The sequence below is a fragment of the Symphodus melops genome (genome assembly GCF_947650265.1).
Source record: "Symphodus melops genome assembly, chromosome: 11".
Classification (NCBI taxonomy): domain Eukaryota; kingdom Metazoa; phylum Chordata; class Actinopteri; order Labriformes; family Labridae; genus Symphodus; species Symphodus melops.
The window spans coordinates 10,532,760-10,555,905 of record NC_136701.1 but is presented as its reverse complement, the minus strand read 5'-3'; the positions used below and the strand labels follow the sequence as shown (position 1 = coordinate 10,555,905).

The following is a 23,146-nucleotide window of genomic DNA, read 5'->3' as shown; positions in this document are numbered from 1 at the left end:
TTAATGTTCGCACATAAAGCCTGCCTGGAATGACACACTGAATGAAAAGAGAAATGTCGCAGAAGATTTAATTTCAAGTCGTGAAATATCAAATCAAACCTCCTCACTGCTGTTTGCTTAACGTTAAGCTGACTTTGTATTTGCTCTGAAAATCAATCTTAAAAAGATTTAGCAAATGTAGACAAATTAGCCGGCATAAATTAGCCTGAGCATATTCATTAAAGTCTATCTCTCAGTGGACTGCAGCATGCACTGCTCTGTCTTTATTGTTTAACTGCCTTCATAAATATAATCATGGGTTTGATTTTGAAGTCCTTTACTGCCTCTCATCGATACTGGCATGCTAACATGTGCAGACAAAGTGATGAGGCACGGATAAGAGAGATTTTCCGTTTCTTTTAGTTAGCTTAACCTCACATTGAGCCCTCCTCCGCTCACTTTTAAAACACTGTCTTCTTCTTACCCTGCTCATGTTCAGCACCTGTGTTATTGTCCTGTCTTTCATGCATCGATAGATGGATTATTATACATCCCTGTTTGTAATTGGGGGGCAGGTTAGACAAGGGGATAATTAAAATAGTGTGTGTTGCTACTCCATCTATTTTCTGTTACTGTCTCGATGCGTGTGTCTCAGTGTGTTTTCTATGCCCTCCTTTGTCCTCCAAGTTAATGTTGTTGATGTGGCACTTACCGAGGACAAACAGATCTGCTGACACACACACACACACACACGCACACACACTCCCACATCTGCACTTATGGAAGACGTTATTTATCTCACAGAGAGGATTCAGCGCCAGTCCACACTTTATACATTTTGAATAATAATGTCATACAGGCTTCGGTTTACTGTGGCTTTTTAACATAACTGTAGGGAAGAAGCAAAACTACACAGATTTGTCAAAACGAGAGACCATTGAATAAATAAATTAATCGTTTTCATGTACTGAACAAAATTGCCCAATACATGCTGGATCAACCCCCTGAGTTGTACTTTTCTTTTTGCTGCGTTTTCGTTGTTTTTATCGATGTTAATGTAACAATTTGGGCTTCTTTCTTGACCTAAAAAATTTTACTTAAACTGACATAAAACATCTTTACAGAATGGTTGTCCTAAATTAATAAACTAATCAAAAATAAACCCTACTTCCTCCACCCGATCATCCTTCTTGCAATTTTACGGCTCTGGTCCTAACTTTGGTTTCTTAGACTCCATATATAAAAGGATTATTCTCTTCTTGGAAAAGCGTGCAGTAGCATTAGAGATAATGTTGGAGCTCAGACAAAGGACAATATTGTGTGGGCTGACAGGTTGGGTTCCCAGCTGGCACAGGCTGACCATGCAAGGATCGTAGTATCGCCTCGGGCTGCAGGAAAATTGGAATGACTGTGGCAAAGTCATGGATACAGCAAACCAAGGCGCGAGCGGGGGAGCCATGTGTTTGTTTCCGTGAGTCTGGAGGCCAGTCCTCATTATAGTGGCTGGTAAAATATTACAGTTCAGCTGACACTGTCTAAGTGAATTGTCCAGGGCAGTTTTGACAGCCAGTGGAAGGCAGGCCGAGATTATGATGGATGATGACAACAGGGCTGCTGCAGGAGGAGCATTGATGTGTTTTCTTGCTCATGCAAGAACTAATGTGTACGCCTAATGTGAGACGGTTTTCGGTGATGGAGATGTGGATATGCCTGATAGGTACGAGAAAATGTCGTTCAAAATGATGCCGCAATTTTTCATACCTACAGAATTCGTTCAGCATCTTGTTTTGTTTTCCGACGAGAAGGAAAACTTCACCGGTATTGTTTACCATTCTCTGTGCGTTTGTATTTCTAGCCTTTTGTGTGTGTGTGTGTGTGTGTGTGTGTGTGTGTGTGTGTGTGTGTGTGTGTGTGTGTGTGTGTGTGTGTGTGTGTGTGTGTGTGTGTGTGTGTGTGTGTGTGTGTGTGTGTGTGTGTGTGTGTGTGTGTGTGTGTGTGTGTGTGTGTGTGTGTGTGTGTGTGTGTGTGTTCGTACTTGTTTTGAGAGAGCTTTACCAAACCTGGAAAAACAAGCCTCAATTACTGGATTTCTATCAATACAGTTTTAATATTTAAACATGATTACTTCCACTTGAAAGTGATAAATGAAAGAGTTTATTATTTAATGTTGCAGGTTAAAGGCATCGGTTTTGCCTTTTCCAATTCTAAGAAAGCTGTGTGACATAATCAGAGCCAACTGTACGTCAAAGCACGACATTGAAATGAAAACGGTAGCTTGTTTTTTTTTCTTCGTGAAAACTGAACAGCTGCACCAGACCATTTACTGTCTTAGGTTTTCGAGGTCAGAATAAAGTTAATGCTTTAAAAGACTTTTACTGCATCCACATGTACTCTGTTAGTACCTCATACAGCAATCCCAGCATGTGTATCCTTCTCCAATAAAAGCCCAGTGTACTGTACTGAGAATGCTTTGAAGATAAAGATGTTTGCTGTTATGTTGAGAGAGAGAGAAAATGAAAGAACAAGGCTTTGATCAGATACAGTAGCTATGCCTACCATTTAAGGGGGAGTAATGGACAGCAGCATTAGGGTGCAAAAGGACTGGATGTAAATCCTCTCCACTTGATACCTCTCAAGATGCTACTTGTGATGTTTGTGTGCTTAAGCATCATGTTAGGATTCAGCCCTGTGTCCTAGATATTAAGCTCATATAAACACCAAATAAATGAAGATATGTGAACAGAAGCCTGTTATCAAGAAATAAGACAGAATGTTGTTTTTGTTTTTTGTTTTTGTCTTGCTTTGTTATGTTTTGTCTTGCAATGTGAGGATTGTTCTGTTCTGTCATTTTGAAAAACAAAATTATATATGTACATGTATGTATGCATATATATATATATATATATATATATATATATATATATATATTTCAATCAGGAGAGACAAGTGATATTAAGAATGAATTTATTACAATGAAAAAGTGATTGACAGAATAAGATTGACAGAATGTTTTGGCGCTTGGACTCTATGGGGTGGAGATGCGATTTTTGTGATGAAGTCCTGCTCGTCATTAGGATAGATCCCCCCATGGAGTCCAGACCCTGGTGGTGGAGGACTGATGATTTCATGAGACCGGATGGGGAAAGATTGATGGGAGTTGCCTCTGCTCCTGAAGATGGCGGTGATGGGGAGGTGGAGGGGCGCACGAAGCCAGCTTGAAAGAACTAGGGAAGAAAAAGGATCATATTTAAAAGGAGAGCTGAACGATGATAGGCCGAAAACGAAGGAGGAACGCTGCGCTATTGGTTAGATGAGGTCCGGTGACAGACAGCTGACTAACCTGCGGACAGCCCAAACTGACAGCTCGAGAATGACAGCGGAAATGAGATAGCGTGAAAAAGGGTGACTGAGAAACCTGATTGTGGATCACTTAAAGTCTTCCTTACTGAACTTTCGCTAAGCTTCATATATATTCAACCTCATAGGGTTATTCAGGGACGTAACAGATCTTTTTCTATTATAACATTTTTCCAAATTGTCATATTTGGTTCAAATGCAGGATCAGTGACGTAGGCTGACCTCTTCTCATTGGCTGAATGAGGATCACATGGCTTTCAACCTTACCGAGGTGCAGAAGGGTGGCCATGTGTAATGTTTGTGGAAATTACCAAAAATAGTCACTTGCCCTATAAAGTGTTTAAAGTTCCTCTGAGGGACCGAGGAATCGAACTGCCACCACATCTTCATCTAACTTTAAAGGTGAACGATGGAGATAGTTAAGTGAAATTTGAAAGTCAGAGAAGTGAAACAATTCTTTGCTATATTTTCTGAGCTAAATGCACAAACTTTATTCAAAGGAAAAAAATGGTGTCAATGATACTCCTTATTTGCTTTTGACGCTCATGTAGGCATCAGTCGTTTTTACAACCCACTAAAAACAAGTGCTTTTGTTGCTCTAACTTACCTGGAGTCATGATACTGATTCCAGTACCGAGATTTGTTGTCGAATAAATATGAAATAAAAATGTAACATGGTTCAAAAACTACTCTGAATGAACAACACTACACTGCTGTTGTTCATCATGCTTCACAAAAATGGAGGCAGGGACTAACACCCAATACTCCATTTCAGACATTATTAGAGGAGTGTACTGATACTGGGAGTAGCACTACAATAGGTCTGTCCTCACACCCAGCCTGAATCCACTGTGGTATATTAGTGTTGTTTTATTCACTCTAAAAACTGTTTCTAGGGACATAAAAATGGCAGCAATGAAAGTGTCACCACAGAGTTCAAAGGAGATCAGTTTCCTAATATTAAAACTTAATATCGGAGAGTCAAGGATACCATGTCAATGAATAGATGACAGGATCTTTCAGAGCATTCACAGTCTAATTATGTCTCCTTCTCTGTTAACTTGTGTCCATCCTTTTGATCTATCTGCCTGGAAACTCGTGTTCACAATAAGGCAGGATCACAGTACACGATCATTTGAGCAAATAGGCTCAAACAATGCTGGATTGTCTTTCCTCCGCCCTTCTCCGAAGCAGATGGGACAAGGAGGACACTTCATCCCCAGGTTCATCGGTCCTTTGGCTTCTTCTGGCGTGGCTGATCCATCTCCCAGTAGTCACCCTAGCGTCTGGGTTCCAGCCCATCCTCCTTCCCTCTTGTCCTTTCTCACCACACACACTCGTTCACTCACCCATTCCCTCCCTCTCTCGCCCACTCTCTTCTTCCCAGTTTGGCCACAAGGGAGGTGTGTGGCACTGAAGCAAGCATTATTGATAGAGCATCTGTTTAGACATGGTGCAGGATCTGAGGCATGTGGGCGAGCAGCTGGGGGTTCGAGCAGGGGAGACATTATGTCATATTACATATCTTGATATGTCTCGTTCACTTGTGTGCATGCCCATTTCACAGGCACACACTCCCACAGACGCTCACCAACACAAACACATGCCGCCACCATCCCCGAAACGATTATTGTCGTCTCCATCTTACAGGAAAACGTGAGAGAGCCGCGCGGCTTCCTCTCAAGGAGGGTTTTAATCATTTATGGACTGTGTGCAAGAAGTTCTCTAATGTTTCGACTGTGCAGCAGCAGTTACAAAAGGCAGCTTTAGAGGCAATTTCAGACCTGGGAGCCCGAGGCGAATATTCTGGCGTCAAGGCTTTATTGGGGCAGCCAGACAGACAGAGTAGCCCTATCCAGATAATCACCACACATCTCTTCTAGATGGCCAAACTTGTCAAAGCTCACACAGAATACTGCCAATAGATTTTCATCCCTGGCAGCTGATGAAACAGTGATTTTATGGTATTTTACACTACACAAAGCGTGTACTTTTATGGTTTCACATTGTGGATCATTGTGTGGATCTATTTTTATCAGTTGTGGACCTTCGAGCATCAGTAAGAGACATATTTTGGTAATACTTTATATGAGCCAAATAACAGTTTGTTATTGACCCGGGATCATTTCTGAATAAACCAAACAATGAGGTTAAAAAGGCTGACATTTGTTTTGCACTTGAGAATGCAAGTTGAATGGTGCTTTGGAGTTCTAAAATCTAAATGATAGGATGCAAAGAGAGATTTTTAACCAAATACATCATAACATTACACACACAAATGTGAACGTCTTGTATCAATCTGTTAGCAGATGAAGAAGAGATTGTTGGTGTTCTTTGTATTTTAAGTCAACTAGATCGTATTTCAAATGGGCCAGGCCTTTTCTCCGTGCTGATGTTTGCTGGGTTTAATGTTTTATTTGATATGACTCGTCTGTAATACAAGCTATATTATATATACATGGCTTAAATATTATTTTTTAGCGTTGTTGTTATCTGTTCAAGTGCCTTAACTGTGAAAAAAAAAAATTAAAAAAAGTTTTACTTCTAATGTCAGATCTACATATTCTTAACCACCACCTGCTTGTTAGGTGCCTTCTCACATATGGTGAGTAGGTTGGTGTCAAATGGAAGTGTCTTCAATGCATACCCTCAATATATTTTCATAAAAGCCAACATTTTCAAATGTCATAGGCGTAATTAAAGCAAGTCGAAGCCAAACAATCCAATGTTATATCATTACCTGTAATTAATATTATCTTCAGAAAGGTTAGAATACCCACTTGCTGCACAGTGTAACCACTTTGCAACATAGCAAGTTAGGCATCTGGTTTTCAGGCTAATGTTTCACGAAGCTCTTGCAAACGAGTTAAAGTCTGTCTAATATTTTCTGTAGTCTGGCTTCTTGCTCGGTCATCTCTTAACCTCAGCCATTAAATCAAACAGTAGTGAAATTGGCTAACTGCCTCTTTGTAGTTGAAGGCAGTTGTGTGAACTTGTGACGTTACGCTGTACACACTTCTATTTGTAACCACGACCAAAGATACATAGTGAAGTGAACAGGCAATGATAGAAACATTGTTCTATTGGTGTAAAGTTATTATTAGATTAGATTAACCTGAACATACTACTTTAAAAGTTATGTTGTGCCTTGATAACATTAATAATGGATGCAGTCAAGTAAGATGTTGAACACTGAAAGTCTTGGTTTAAGAACCGCTGCTTCATACTTTAATGGCGTTCAGCACATATGTAGTTTATATATCATCTTACAGCAACATAGATGTTCCGTTTTTTTTGTAATTATTTAAAAGTCGTGTTTTGCCTCCCATAATTCCTTGCACCGTTTCACATGTCCTCATTCTTATCACAGGTCTAATGAGCCAGTCTATTAATTGAAAACACCTGTTTTGAGTGTACAGCATCTTCAAAGTCCATACACACATCAGATCCACCTGCACAGGTGTTCTTAATTATCTGGACTGATTGAGCTTCTGCTCTCCGTGGGCATATTTAGGCATAAAATGATTGTGTGACTTCATCAGCTCAACACTTTGGTGCAGCTATATGACAAGTTAAAGGAGTGGTTTCCATACAAAGCACACAAGGTTTCTGGGCTCATGCTGCTATCAAAACTGAATTCTGATGAGTGTTAGCAATTTAAAAGCTCACACTTCAAAAGAAAAAAGAGCTATGCTTTGTTGCTCTACATTTTTGCATTAATTCAAGACAAATTATTTTCAGATACAAAAAGCTTTCCATCATAAACAAGCTCTTTGATATTTGTTACCTTTTCGTCAGGTTACTGCTGTGATAAAATTCTTAAAAAAAGATTCTCCTACTTATTTCTTCGTCTTTTTTCTTTAAACCACATCCAAAGAGCCATTTGGTTCATCTTGTTTTTCAAGAGAACAGCTTCCTGGCTTCAATATGTAAATGTGCACACCTGATCTCTGCCACTCAAAGCAGAGATCAGGTGTGCACAATCATTTCATCAAATTGAAAAGCCGTCATTTTAAGTAAAGTGACTTGAATGAAAAGCTGCAGGTGCAAGTCCACATAAGGAGATAGTTAATCTTAGCTCTTTTCCTGCTGCTTGCAGTCTCTATGCACATCTCCTTTTTAAACATCTCAATTTTTATTATTAAAAAAAAGAGTAAAATATAGGAATAGGATTTACATTAAAATGCACACTGAAATAACAATATGAAATGATGCTACAAGAAATAAGTGTGATAATCTTGCAAAAATAGTTAACTTCTTGTCTTTGTAACAACAATATGTCACGACGGCTGATTGAAATGATGTTCTTTTAATGACTGATTAGCATCTTCTGCTTCTCATTTGAATTGAAAAGAAAGTGTCTCAAAATCCACTGCACAGTATATTTGTGTGGGCAGAGAGGAACTAATGAATTTATGCAACATTTTATCCAAGGTGGAATGTGGCAATAAAACCCAGAGTTAGAAAACAGTGACTGGCCTTCCTTTAATTATGTATCATAAATGATCAAACAGTGGCTGATTTAGCTCAATTGCACAGAGGAAAGGCTATTATTAAAGGAGACAGGCCTTTATTTGTAATTTCCCCCCCATTTATAAGTGTGTGTGTGTGTGTGTGTGTGTGTGTGTGTGTGTGTGTGTGTGTGTGTGTGTGTGTGTGTGTGTGTGTGTGTGTGTGTGTGTGTGTGTGTGTGTGTGTGTGTGTGTGTGTGTGTGTGTGTGTGTGTGTGTGTGTGTGTGTGTTTCAGAAAATATTAAACCCTTCCTGTTCAGCTCCCTTGGCTGTGTTGAGTCATAATAGCTCATGCTTGCTGTTAATGCAAACTTGACTTGTACACTTTTCAGAAGACTGTTATTGTGAAGAGGCTGAAGCAGGTTTGAACTTCCATAGCTGATTATGGCACAGCTGAGATAAAAGAAAATGACAGAAAGTTGAAACTCTGATATGACAGTCATAAGCAGAGAAGGGAACTAACCCAATACAAATACTCAGATACTGGACTTAAGTAGTTTTTTGTTGTTGTTGTTGTTGAATGTCAGTTCTACTTTCCAACACTTTTTTCTCCTATAGATTAACATGTGACTCCTAACTCCTCTTTTATGAAACCTACTTATGCTTTGATGAATTTAAAACCATTTTTGTTTTCTTTTTACTTTTCAACACATCATATATCACAACTGTTTTGAACTTCAAGGCTCCTGTGAGAAACTTTGGGTCCATGTCAATGTCTCCTGGTACTTCTCATTTTTTACCTTCCCTCATACTGTAAATATATATGCAGTGTTTTCTGATGGGACATGTCAGAGAAGCTTGAACGGATGGAACAAAAACAGGTTTAACATTCTTGAGGTATTCTTCTCTGAAAACGACAGCTATAAGACACAAGTGGTAAACATAAACACAACCACAAAGACGAGGTGTCAAGTGACTGTTAGCTTCATGACTTACAGGCAAAACTGATTAGAACGTCCAACCAAAGTTGTTGTTGGCTATATCAAATTCAAGTTCAAGAAAGTTTGATGTAATAATATCCAAAATGTGACACATCTCAGTTAGCTTGGCCAGAATATGAAGTTGTTTTTACTTGTATTTTTTAAATTAATATTATACAAGTGGTACATATAACAAACCGTTTACTCTTTGTTCAATCAACAACTTAAATAAACCTTTCTCACTATTTTATTTTTAAATATTTTTCTGGCTTTTTGTACTTATGTAATTGGACAGCTAAAGATAGACAGGACAAATGGGGAGGGAGAGAGAGAGAGTGGAGGATGACGTGCACCAAATAGCATCAGGACTGGGAGATGAACCCGCTAACAGTAGGCTGAGGTCTGTAGCCTCTGTCCATGAGGCCTCTGATCCACCAACTGTGCTAAACCAGAGCCCCATCAATCTATTTCTTTAATACAAGAAGTTTTGTTTCGTGTCTTTGTTTCTACAGATTTTACCCCTGGCTAACATGAAAACCAGTTATATTACCAGCATAGTTAAAGGGAACAATTTCATCCCCTCGAGCATATTTGCACAACATTAGTTGTTAATTTGCCTTTTCTTTTTCCAGCTGTTTAGAATCTCTCTAGAATGTGTGGGACTTTGAGACGGAGATGATCAGTTGACCATTTGGTCCTGACAGCCTGGTTTGCACACTGCAGACGCTCTTTCCGGTCAGCTCCGAGTTTAAAGCCAGGAACAGAAAATGTCTTCCATGCCATTTGTTGTGTCTGACCTTTAAGATGATGAAGCGCAGGGAGGTTGACCCCTGGCAGGGTTTGTTCAAAGAGCGGCCTCTTGGTAACGGGGGGTCCAGAGCCTGGCATCATGCTGGGGGATTGATCAGCCCCTTACTCAAAGGCCAAACACAGAGCGCCCAGCCAGAGGAGAAGGCCATGCAGGACGTGGAGCCTTCCTCTGCTTTGAAGCCCTCTCCAATACCTCAGCTGTTTTCCTGCACGATGAATAAATTTCTATCTGCTAAAGCTGCTCTTCTGTCCATTTCTTCTGTATGAACTAAAAGTTGCATTGCTGCAAAGAGACATAGGAGCAGAGGTCACAAATGTTTTTTTGTTTTTTTGTTTTTTTGTTGTTTTTTTTGGGGGGGGGGGGGGTTTGGTGTGTGTTTTTTTTGTTGCCTTTTTGCTCTCTCCCCTTCTCCCTCTTCTGTTTTGCTCACCCTGCTCCCGGTCTCCCTGCCTCTCGCGTGAACACTTCCTTTGCTGTTGCCTTGTTGCACAGGATTAAATCCACTCATTTAGAGCTCGCATTGCTTCCACAGATGTCAGCTTTGAGATTGAAATGAGCTCCCCTTCTGCAAAGAGGCTGAGTTGAAAGGAAATTTCAGAGAGGCGGGAAGAGAGAAACTAAACAGAAATGCAAAGTCTTTTTAGATCTTTAAGTGGAGCATGAGTGTGGCTTAACGTGTGTGCTGGACCAAGAGCTGAAGTGAGTTTGGAAATACTTGTTGTGATCATGCACCATACCTACTTATTGTTGAATACAATCAGTGCTAAAATACATTGTGCGTTGTGCAATTAGCATTTTATTGCATATTTTAATTTGTCTATTATACCTTTGTGAAGTGCAAAAACATTTGAAGCCTTTGTCAACCAACATGTTTGTTTACTCGCTTATGAATGAGCAGTCCAGCTTATCATGTAGAGATTCTGCACAGTCTCCCCAAGCTTTTACAGACACCCGATTAGTTTTAGTCTCCTTTAGAAAGGCCTTTGCATATGTGCGTTTATGAGGTCACGACCTTTATCTGCGTTCAATCAGGTGTTCCATGTAAAGGCCATGACACACAAAGGAGATCGCTGGCTGTCGCTCCAGATTGGCCCGTCGGTGAGCAGTCGTCGGAGTTTTTGCGGTGTGTCCGGCTCCCTGGCTACTCGGCCGCCATTTTTTTTTTTGGGGGGGGGGATAATTCAACATGTTGAATTGGCGTCGGATGTTGTGAGATGAATCTCTGTGATTGGCTGTTCGGAGGCTGTGTTATTTATCTCCTGCTTTCAGTCTCGACACAAGTTCAGGAAAATCCCTTGAGCATGTCGCTGTAGTATCTGTGCTGTTACCCATTTAGTGCGGCTTCTCCTTATTTGTTGCCTCCAACTCTTTGTTTCTTTTTTTTCCGAGAAAAGACTGAGGACTGAGGGTATCGGGCCACCTATGATGCGAATGGTGTGCCACAGCGGCTTCTCGTGTCGCGGAGCGTTCGTGGTGGTTGCCCGTCGCCTGTAGTCTTTGCGGTGTGTTATTCTAGAGCAATTTTTTGTCCAAGATGTGAGGTGACGCCACAGGCAGCCTTCATCGCCACTAGTTCTTTGCTGTCTGCTTGGCGTGTCAGGGCCTTAAAAAGCTCATTTAAAAAGATGGACACCAATCAATGATCTGAACAACTTTAACGCTGACTTAAATAAGCGTTGGTCCAGGCAGTCTTTTGAGCTTTTTCGTCTCTGCAAATCACAACCAAAAAGCATTTATGAAAGAATATACTGAAGTTATAAGGATGTTAGGCTGTGTTTTGTTTATTGGTTGATTATATAAACCCTATTATAGTGCAAGAAAGCAATTAAGGCAAGCCTGCATGTTATGAACAAATTCTGTCTGCAATCGCTGCTACTCTTTGAACACTACACAACTCTAATTCAGTGCCAGTGTTAGCGAGAGAGAGAGAGAGGGGCATTTGATCAAAGAGGGGCGCTCATGAAGCTGCAGCGCCTGCCTTGATTACAAGGGTCAATAGGATCTCGATGACATCATCGTGCATTGCTTGAGTCCATGATGTCATGATTTTAGCCCTGGTGCGCTTTTCTTTTTTCTTTTTTTTTTTGGAGTGGAAAGACTTTCTTCGAGAACAGTACTCTTCTTCGCCGTTCTCCATAGCAGCATCTGTAAAGTAAACACAAGTGGCAGTTCCGCCTCTAAGCATTTGGCTCACTCAATGAAAGCAATCTCTGCTAAATGGTAATGGGCCTCAGCAAAGTGGCATCATCAGTGTTCTTCATTTCAGATGAACTGCTACTGTGTCACGCCTTTAAATATACCCTCCGCTTAAATATTAATAACAATCTGGCCATGCAAGGCAATGAGAGGCCCTAATTCACTTAAATCAATTTTACTTTGCAACCCCTTTGTACATAAGTCAGTGCTTTAAAGCCTTGTTGTTTGCTGAGGATTATTTTTGATTAAAGGCTTTTAGGCACTGAGTGAATTCCCCCTGAAGAAGCTCTGCCGGGAGGTTTTGGCACCCACAACATCCTGCCAGGTTTTCTTTTCTTACCAAACCACTGCAGTAACTTCAGAAACTGTCTCTCCATCGTTCATTTCTGCCTGCGACTTATTATTCCCCCCCCCCCCCCCTTTTTTTTTTTTTTTCAGATTCTCCACTTATACAGGGATGGGACATGCTTTTTTTTTTCAGTTTTAATGAAATGGATATCTTTATCAATAGGTCAGAAAACACAAAAGGTGCATATCTGTTTCATTTATTTCGACTCCCACGTTGCTTCACACCTCAAAAGAAATTCATCACACTGACTCAAAGGCTTTTGGAAAGCCTCCTGCCCTCACCTTCCTCCTCTTCCTCCTCCTCCTCCTCCTCCTCTTCCTCATCCCTGCATTTGGGCTTACTGTATGAGACAGAGATTGAGACATCCATTAGGCTCAGCCTATTGCTCGCCACTAAAGAGTCTGTCATCTTTGAATGAAGAATCCTCTTGTGGTCCAAACCTTTGGATCTCATTACACCCATACACTATTTGTGCGAAAGAAATTCTATCAGTGTGAGAAATTATTTCCAGGTTTGTTTGGTTTTTTTCATATTCTATCCACTTGTCTCGCCAGCTTGATTTCTCACTCTCAGCGGTGTTTACCTAACCCTGCTTGTATTTGTCTCTGGCCTGTTTATCAGCAACTGCTTCCACTGTGTGCATCCAGCATGTTAGACGTGCTGCTGTCTTAGTCCACGCAGATACAATATGTCCTCAGGCAAGTACAGTGGCACCGTGAAGAGATGCGGGGATAACGGTGGCTAAAGCAGAGGAGCCTTGTCACTCTCCCAGCAGTTGTGTCTCCGTATGTGTGCGAGGAAGGTGGGTGTTTGCGTTATGGATATTAGCCGACAGAATTGGATTGCGAAAAAAAAAAAGACAGCATTAATTTTTCCATCACCTTATCATGGCTAGAGGTCCTTTCATCGATTAGGTTAGGGTCACAGTGATTTTTTTTTCTCTCTGATAACATTGTCAAACTACATTTATGTTAGACCACGTTTGGGAATTAATCAAAGATGAGAGGTGATATTTCTCACTTGGTCCAAGAACAAAAAATATTTTTGAGCAACTAGTCCTACGAGCATGTAAAGAACAAGCGGCGACCTAAGGTGCTGAACATAAAGTCAAAGCAGTGCAAAAGCTTAATATTAGGATTTGAGTTTGGCATAATTTAGCGTCATTGTGGAAGTGGTTGATTGACAGACAGGAGGCTCATTGTAGCTGTTTGTGAGGAGACCTGCCGCAATTCCTCCTTGCTGTCTGTGAAGAGGTTTACTCAAAGATAGGTAGGAACCTCATCCTTCGACTTCAAAGCACTTCTTCAGAATCCAATGGGAGCTGGGACTGAGACTACTTCTGTGTTTTGTACAGTGTATGGTAGAGATGGCTTCTCTTTTTTTTTTACATTCTCAGAACATAACGTGTAACTACATGTTTATTTTTTTCTGGTGCTGCCGGCGTTTGTGTCTTCTAGCTGATTTTGTTCCCTTTTGATCAATCATAATTTGGATCATTTGAATAAAACCACCATGAACAAACTGCATGCAAATGAAAATTACAGGTACTCCAAAACAGTTGTTTTGGGACTGTCTATTTTGAAAGTTTTATTGTAATCAGTGTTTCAGTAGAAACAGCAACCTCTGTACTTAGCCTCGAAAGCCTCTGCATGATCATGTTGATTTAATGCTGAGGTTGGACCCATTGGGCGGAGCGTACCCAATCAGCATTCACAAAGTGATTCCAAAAAGGAAGGATTGGTGTGAGACACTAAAAATAAAGCGGGGAAGAAAGTTACAGAGAGAACAAGGGAGATAGAGAGAGCTTCTTTTTTTTTTTTGTCCTTTTCCCAAATAGACTGAGCTGACTGGGAAGAAGCCCAAGTGTTCTCATGACCTAATTGCCACAGACTGCAAAAAAAAAAAACAGTCTCTGTTTTTGTCCTGGTAGAGTGTCAGTGCTAAGCTCTACATTTAGTGTTCAGTTCAATGTCTGGTAAAGACACTGTCTCTTAAAGTGTGAGGCCGTTGTTTCATCCAAGTGTGTTTTAGTCTGTAAATGTGCTCTTCAGCTTCTACAAAAGAACTCGCTGAAGGGTTATTAAAATATGGATACACTGTGAATTTTACAAACCTCTCTGCCAGAGATATTACTCGTCTAAAACGTTTTAAACAACAGAGGCAATCACCAAGATGTCTGAACTCCACATGCACAGATAATGTTTTGTTTCGGGACAAACATATATGTGAGGGAGTTGATTTTTTTTTTATTTTTTTTTTATCAAACTTTCATTACTCCTCTTGTAACCAGACAAAATTAATCTGATGTCTTTACATGTTTTTCTTATGGTCATGTTTTCAACCAGATAACCAGCCTTCTATTTGAATACATGTATGAATTGAATAATGGATTCCAGTCATATAAATAAACTTCATTTAGAGATTAAGTTTGTCCCTGAGCCAATCCTTGGGGAAGAAAGAGTGAACTGTGTCTCTTTAGTAAGTCTAGCTTCAATGCAGTGGCCACACCACAACATTTAAAGCATCTTAGTAAAACATAAATCATCATTTAAGTCTCTTCAACAGGCCCCTTGTTTGGATAATACACTGTAGATACTTCTAGTTTCAAATAAACCATTTTTCCTAAATAAAATTTTATTTTTTAGAAACTTCATTTAGATAATTAATAGATTTAAATATAGATTTAATCATTTAATTTATTTATTTTTATAGAGTTTTATAGAAAGAATATTTATATGAAAAATATCCTGCTTTGGTTAAACACCAACTACACTATCACGGCTTTTTTATGCATTAATCAAAAAGAGAACAATAACCAGGAAGAAATAGTTTAAACAGAAGGTTATATCATCAAAAGATTTCTCTTTATTTCTCCTACTTCTTTGGCTCCTTTATTAAGTGCTCTTTATGGCTCCCTGCTTTCACCCTGCTGTCTGTGTGCAGGTGAATAAAGGGGTAGTTAGTCACCTTCTCTCTGGATAATTGCTTCCATTCTGTTGATCCTCGAGCAGCCTTGTGATCATATCGCCGGGGATAAATTCACACTTATAGGGATATTGTTTGGCACTAATGAGGGTCTTTTTTTAGTTGGAGAGTGTTTGAAATTACGCTGAAGAGGTGAAGAAAGATGCCTTTATTTCACAGGTTCACAGCCTGTGCTATTACCTCTGACCACTCTGCTCTGGACATGTATTGACAAGTCCGATTCGAATCGATTGACACGTTTTAGCTTCTGATTATAAAACACTGTTGGAGAATATTGCTCTGGGGTTGCTGGTACCCTAGTGGTTAGTGCACACACCCACATGTACAGAGGCTGTAGTCCACCAAGCTGCCATTCTGAATTCCTATCCGACCTGTGACTCCTTCCATGCCATTCCCCACTCTCTATCTCTCTCACTGATTTCTAACTCTATCCACTGTCCCATATCTAAAAATAAATAAGTGAAGTAAGACATGAGGAAAAGGATTGCTCTAGCATCATGGTACAAGTTAAAGTAGCCATATGTAATGCAAATGTCCTTAATGTATGTGTTCTTGTTTGTGTGTGTTTGCACGGAGACAGGGTGTCCCTTTAAGTAGGACAGTAGAAATTGATGGCCAACTCTGAAAGCTGACCTACATAGAGGCACAGACAAACTAGTTCCCTCAGCTTGCATGCTGAGCCCAATTGCTCTGCAGAAAATGCAGAGGAAGCAGGCATATTGTAATATATGGATGTAGCTGTAGTCTTTAGTAAAAGCATACGAAAGAGTCCTCCTTACAAGTCTCTATTATGTTCTCAAAGTAGGAGGAAAGATGGAGAAAAATGACCCGTGTGCAGCATGTGGCACTGCCCACTGGTTAAGTTTGCTTTAGTGGAGGAAAGCCACTTTTTTTTTTTTTCTGCTACCTGATTTTTCAGTGTTGGAGGTTTTTATTTTGATGAAAATCACAATAAATTAAGAAATGTAATTGATTGGCTGGATATTCCAAATAAAAGATGTCCAAATAAGTGCTTGTGAACCGATAAAAAGAAACTCACTGGGGCGTCGTGAAATGGAAAAAGGCCAACCGTGAAGAAAACAACATCACATTGAAATCTAATTACATCAATTTACTATCACACTGTTTCCATCTAATTGTTCTCTGGCCTGATGCTTTATTTCATTGTGTCATGAAAAGCTCCTTTGACATTTCTCGGTTTCATCGGTAACGAGATGTCCTTTAAAATGTTGTCTAACTAAATAAGTTCCAGCGTTTTGAATCCTCGGAGCTTCTGATCACTCAAAGCTTAACTCCAATCATTTTACCACCTGATGTTTTCTTATACAAAAACCTACACAAAAGTGGTCACCCTGATGTTCAAGTCAAATTGAGGATTAACAAGTCCAAAGACAGATTTGGCATTGGGTTAGTGTTTAGCGACTACCCCAATAGTGTAAGTCTTTTTGACATAATTATTCCATCCATCATTATCATAACAACCAAGCCTTTGGTGGAAATGGAAAAAAAATTCTGCTCCACATCTCCACACACTCGCAGTGATGAATAGTCTGTTTTACAAGTACAGCAGCTGAAGGGTTCTCTGGCTATAACACTACATTACTATGTTGACGCTCTGCTACAGCTAAGGCTGATGGCTTGTTTGATTAATATTAAGGCTAACAGCTTCAGTAGATGAGTCAGACACTAAACAGTGTTCATTAACATTATTCAATATGGCCTCAAGCTAGGTTTTGTATTGTTACTCACCTAGAAACGATGGCACACAGAACGAGCTCTCTGCAGCATGGGGTGTCTTCTTTAAAGGGATCCACAACTTCTTTATTAACTATGAGCCCATTTTTTTCTGTTTATTATCATAGTATCAACTATCATTCAAGTCAAAAACAATACACAACTAATTCTATTGCATGTGAGAGTAGTTTGCATATTGATGTCACCATCTGCATAAACTAAAGGTATACTCTTGTTTGTGTGAACCTACAAGTACAGTTCACACAACCAAAATGCCAACCCCTTGTTTGCCTAGACAGAGCTCATAAAGAATACCATAAAATGTTTAAGATGAAAATCACACACACAGTACTCTAAGACATTTACACACACACACACACACACACACACACACACACACACACACACACACACACACGCCAACACTGTAGCAGTTAAAACATCCATATTGGACCTAGTGGGAAATAATGACTTTAATATTTGAAAACAAGAATCTGTCTTCAGCAGAAAATTCTAGAATGTTCATGTTTGTAATGTGAAGAATTGTAATCCTTTCATTGCTTAACTGCTTTCCTTCGCTGTCTCTCATCACAGTTTTTGTCTGACACATAAACTCGTTAGTCATGGTAAAGTATATGTGAGCACCTTTTGGTGAAACAAATTCTTAAAAAACAGTGCATCAAAGGAGGAGAGAGGCACACAAGCACCGACTGTAATTATGATGAGATCTAACAACATCCCAAGTCTAATTTTCTGAGCGTGTTCTTGTCTGAAACACCACCTGTAGCTTATTGTAAAACACACTTCAGGGATTGATTTTGCCATCCTAGTAATCATATTTACTCGTTCTTCTCTGTGTCTCTGTACCTACATCTTAACCAATAATGAACAAAGACTTTATTTTACTGTTCATTTAAGGAAAGTCAAAGGGAAGTATTTTCAGCAGGGGGAAGAGCTGATAAGTGAATCATTGCAGTGGTGTGTTATATCTATCACCATACGAGATGTAAGTTCATTTGTGTGATTGATGAAATAAAGACCACATCACAAACTTTAGACCTTCAACGCCCTTCAGAATGTCAAGCTTTATTTGAAGTTCATGAGGTTTATTATAAGATGGAAAAGGATGTTTACAAGACGAGTCTTTAACAGATACGTTCTTGATGAGAGTCAGTGTTCTCATCTCTTCTTAAATAATGAAAACTTACGTAAAAAAGAAGCTGTTTCTAGTTTAAGCCTCTCATTTCTCAATCTTTTTTGCTCAGCTATACGTGCCCTGTGCTGCAAGAGAGTTCACTGTGTTAACTGTATTAAACAGGAGATTAAGGCCTGCGGCTCTGGATCTCTAGTAATAGCCGATGGAAATACTGATCAAAGGCCTCCAACTGCGCTGCGGTAGTTTGGACTGCCCCTCTCTGCTCTGCTGCATTACAAGGAAATGAGGCTCGGAGGCTTGGACACACTGACGTATAGGCAGTGCATGCACAGCAGCAGATTTCTGTAGGCCTGCTTCTTATTGGACAGGGGAAGGTTTGATCATACATTTATGTTGCAGGATATTTCAGTTCGAGCTGCAGGTGCACTGCCCTTTTTTCTGCGCGGCTTAGTGTACATTTATCGTATGTATGTGTTTGTGTGTGTATGTGCATATGCATGCATACTGCACTGTGCTTGTATATAATTATATAGCTCACAATGGGGGAGGGGGGGGGGCACTTCCATCACCATTTCCTTCATGCTGGGTCCCTGAGGTCACAGCTGACAACTTCTCCAGGTTGTGACATTTCCCGGCTCTCAGCAGCAGGCTCCTCTCATTAGATGCACTTTTATTCAGGACTATTACACAGCCTTATTGTTGAAGCATCAAGCTACCTTCACATGATGAGAAGTCAGCTCACCATGACATGGGGATGCAGAACACTAAGACTGCTACTTGCAGAGGCACAGTAAAGCACGAGCGAGCTCTTTAGCATGTTGCTATGACAACAACAACAACAACCGTGACAGTCGTTTACTAGTTTAAGTAAAAGTTTTTAAAGTTTTATATAAAGAAGTCTGTTGCTGTTCACTATATTCACAGCCATTCATCTGCCATGTTCTCCGCAGAGCTTAAAAGCCATCATAATGCTGCATTGCTATTTTCCTGGTTTATAAATGGAATTTAATAAAGTGTTATCATGTCACTGCTTTTGGATTGATGCACAGACAATGGGCCCTATTTTAGATTTTAGTTTGCTACCAGTGGCTTTATAACAACAGCTCAGCCCTTCACCATAACATGATTGAAAGCGGTCAGTAAGTTTGTTTTTTTAGGAAGTGAAATTCAAAGATCAACTTTTGACTTTACTGAAGCTAATATGTCGTCGTAAAACGTTTTTTCCCACAATGCTTTGTCTTTGTAGTTTCAGGTGAATTGTAATGATAGTGCTTTGCCAGATTCCCTTGGATCGTGCATGATTTGAAGGCGTGAACATTACAACTGTTCCCCCCTGAGCATGATGTCAGGTGGAGTTGAAATATTAGGTACTTGCAACACTTGACAGGAAATGTTCAAGTAATGCAACGCACCAAGGGTGGCTCTGCAGCCCAGTGTGTTAGCATCACTTTCCCCATTTTAAAACAATTGCATCTCTCTAACCAAGATCTCAATGTTATTACTTTCAAATGTTGAAGCAGCTACAGCAACTCATTTCCTTAACTAGCATCAAAGTTATCAATGTATATGGGTAGATACATGCAGTTACTGAATTGCTAGCACGTGTGTGATGCTAATCTTCATCCCAGCAGTTTCTTATGACGCTGTCATAAGAAAAGAAAATCTCTTCACACACTTTAACTAAGAAACATAATTATTTGTCTAAATGTTCCTTGACTCTGTGAACATAAACCTGTAGGTCATAGGTCCTGGTAATGAGCACCAGGTCTTACATTCTGTTATTGTATCACAGATAATACAAACACTATCCCTCACATTTCCTGTAGGTGCTCACTTAAATGCTTAGGAGGAGTTTGGGGTTTAGTTTTAAGTCTCCATCAACTTTAACTTAACTTTAAATTCATGCTAAAACTCCTCCTACACCTGCCCTTCTTATAGCGTATAATTCCTGATAAATAAAACGAACATTTAAATCCTTACAAGCCTTTTTTTTTTTGTTTTTTATTAAAGCACCTAACTTTTGAAGATATCTCTGTGGTGCATATTGAAGTCTTGTCAGGCATCAAAAGGAAAAATGTAAGAGAAGCAATTAAGCACACTTTACATCGGTCGTTAACACATTAGAAAACCCTGTGAAGTTTCCAACCTCTCTTAATTTAAAGCTTGCGACACCACTTTTCAAGTCAAAGTCAACTTTGCTGCATCAATTTGCAAGTTCTTACGTTATCTGTTTCTGGCAGGATCAGCCTTTTTTTTTTTCTTTTTTTTTTTCCTCCCAGCTTGGGGTGGGGGGGGGTTGCTTGGGTAAGTCGGGTGAAAAGCACTGAAGCAACAGAAGCAGAGAAAGCTGAAATAAGTGTGAAATAAAGAGTGAGTATGATGAAGCTGGTAAAAGGCCGTGAAAGCAGGCTCCCTGCCGATTCTGCGGAGCGATGAGATGAGGCTGAGCGCCCGGCTTCTCGCTAATAAGTGTGAGCGAGTGCAGCCAAGAGGCCTCGGCCAGTAGCCACACAACACCTATTATCAGCCTTACCGCCCAGACTTCCATGTGTTTCCATTTACAGGCTATTGTTTAAGCTGTGGGAAGGTTCCTGAGTGTGTGAGCACATTGACACCTCTCTCCTTCTGTCTGTCACTGCTGACAGTCTTTAATAGTCTGCTGGAGGTCAGCCTCCCGCCATGTGTAGATTGTTGGAAGAAGAGAAGAGAAGAGCTGGGATGAATGCGGACAATCTGGCTCTGCTGACATCCTGCAAAAGGAGGATGGGGAAGAGAAATGCTTGTGTTTGGTGCTATTTTGTGGCCTGTAATTGTCTGTAAGGGGCTGTAAAATAGGATAGTAGAGCTAAAGGAAGGCACTGCAATGGGGGGCCAGAGGTTCAGACAGCCCTAGAAGTTGTGTGCTCAGCCGAGGAAAGAGGAAAATAGGGGTATTTTTTTTGTGTACAGGGCACATTCCAGTAGTAGTTTACACCAGACAAAATGTATTTTTGTCCATTTAAACAGATCCCGTCATGGGTGGAGAAGCCCTGCTGGTGGTATGTGTGGCGCTGCTGTGGCTTGGCCCTGACCCCGGGTGGATATAATGGTGCAGCAGAAAATGTCCTGTCAGTTGATGGAGGAGCTGCCTGTAGCAGCAGGAAGGAGTGTGGCGACAGGGGCACATGTGTGTTAACCTCTTCCCTTGTCACTTTTTTTTTTTTTTTCCTGTCTTTTTCTCCCCACCCCCATTCTCCTTTCATCTCCACCTTTTTTTCTTTTTCCCCTCTCTGCCCTCCTTCTCCCACCGATACTTCACTCCGTCTACCTGCACTCCTCCATGACAAATTACTCCTGGCGGTTGATTTGTTGGTTGTCAAGAGAGCTCCTCGCACTAGCTTGAAGGTGGGGTGTGCTGGAGGAGAGGGTGAAACAGCTCTACCTGTCATCATCATTAGTCCCCCCTTCCCTCCTCCCCAACCTACACACACACACACACACACCTGCACGCACACACACGCACACAAGCATGTCACCCCAGCTCGATGTTGAGATGTCTCAGTGGAAATTGATATTCTGTCTTATAAGATCTCATCAGATCTGATGTTTGTGTTTAATCAGCTCACAGATTTGATTGCCATCGCTTCTTTTGACAAATCTGTGTCGATCAAGGACAGCAGTTTTTTTTTGTTTTGTTTTTTATGGAGAAAGAGCGGGGAAAAGATGAAAGGAGGAAATGAAAGACAAAACTATAAATGCTAGTTATTGTTTGTTTTTTTTCTTGTGGTTGGGTTTATAGATAACAGCTGCTCCCCTTCACAAAAATGTCTTCTTTTTTTTCTGCGTGATTTGATGAATTGATGCGAAAAGCTGCTTTGAAAACTAATTAAATCTAAATAATGGAACACTTCATACGGCACTTTTATGATTATCAATTTGAAGACAAGCAAGCGACCAGGCAGCATGATGCTAGCTGTGGCTCAATGGTGGAGTTGGCCGTATCTCAATCACTTCAGTTCCCACTGCTACGCCAGCGTCGTATCAATGTGTGTGAATGGGATTAGTTGATTCTGATAGTCACTTTACATCGACCCCTCTGCCATCAGGGTGTGAATGTGTAGGTGTGGCCTGCAGTGTTAAAGCCCTTTGAAAAGACAGCAGACTAGAAAACGCTATATAAGCTCATGTCCGTTTATCATTTCACCATACTCATTGGATGGGTGATATGAGTAAAATAAAAGTAAAGTGCATTGATGTGTGATGAATACAATATCCGTAGTTTTTTTTATATGACACAGTTGAAATGAAAATCAACTTATTTTGAGAACTAAATAATCATTAAATAATAATTAATCGTACTGGCTGACAAATCCTTGAAAACTTCTAAAGCCACAAAGCAGTCCAGTTCGGCCAGAGGAATTATGGGAAAACTGCCATAGAATAATTCAGAACTGCAACGATGATGCAATACAAATTTACATAAGAGGTATCCATGGGCCACTTTTATTAAAGATGAATACATTCTTTGACTTTCTTCTCCAACAACGACGAAACATTTCTTGATAAACCTTGTTATATTGAAAAAAAGAAAAAGACGTTTGAAGGCATCATGTTGCACTCTGAGAAGCTTTGCAGTTCTTTCATATTTTTCTGACCCAAAGAGCAGCTTATAGGAAACAAAAAGAATCCTTACTTGTATCCTTGGTTTGTAACACGTTATATGCAGTGAGTGATACTGTTGGACTATGTGACGTCACTACTCTCCGCCCCTTCAATCATTGACCTTGAGATTCCTGCGTTGAGGAAAATAATGACCTTGAGCCTTTACTTGAATACCTGGATGTGCCTGAAGTTGAATGAAAATAATCGCATTCACTGTTATTTATCTTATGAACAGGTTCTATTTGGAAATGTGTTGCCCTGTCAGATATTCAGTGTTTCTCCTGTGTCATCTCACATTAGCTATAATAAACGGATGCTGTCTGCAGTGTGTGTGTTAGTGAGATGGCGAGATGTCTGCAGTGACAGCTGTTTAAGCTCAATCTGAGGTGATTGTGCTCCATCCTCGGGTGTCTGCCATTTTGAAAAGAAACTCATCTCCTTTCAGTCCCACTTGCTGCTTTTATTCACTAACTGTTTCTCTTTTGTGCCGTTTCCTCTTTTGGCAA

General features: G+C 40.2%; 1 protein-coding gene across 10 annotated transcripts in view; it reads left to right on the top strand.

Annotated features, from left to right (window-relative positions):
* Positions 1-23,146, top strand: part of LOC306832179 (RNA-binding protein Musashi homolog 2) — a 259,288-nt gene that overhangs the window by 163,569 nt on the left and 72,573 nt on the right. The window lies entirely within an intron of this gene.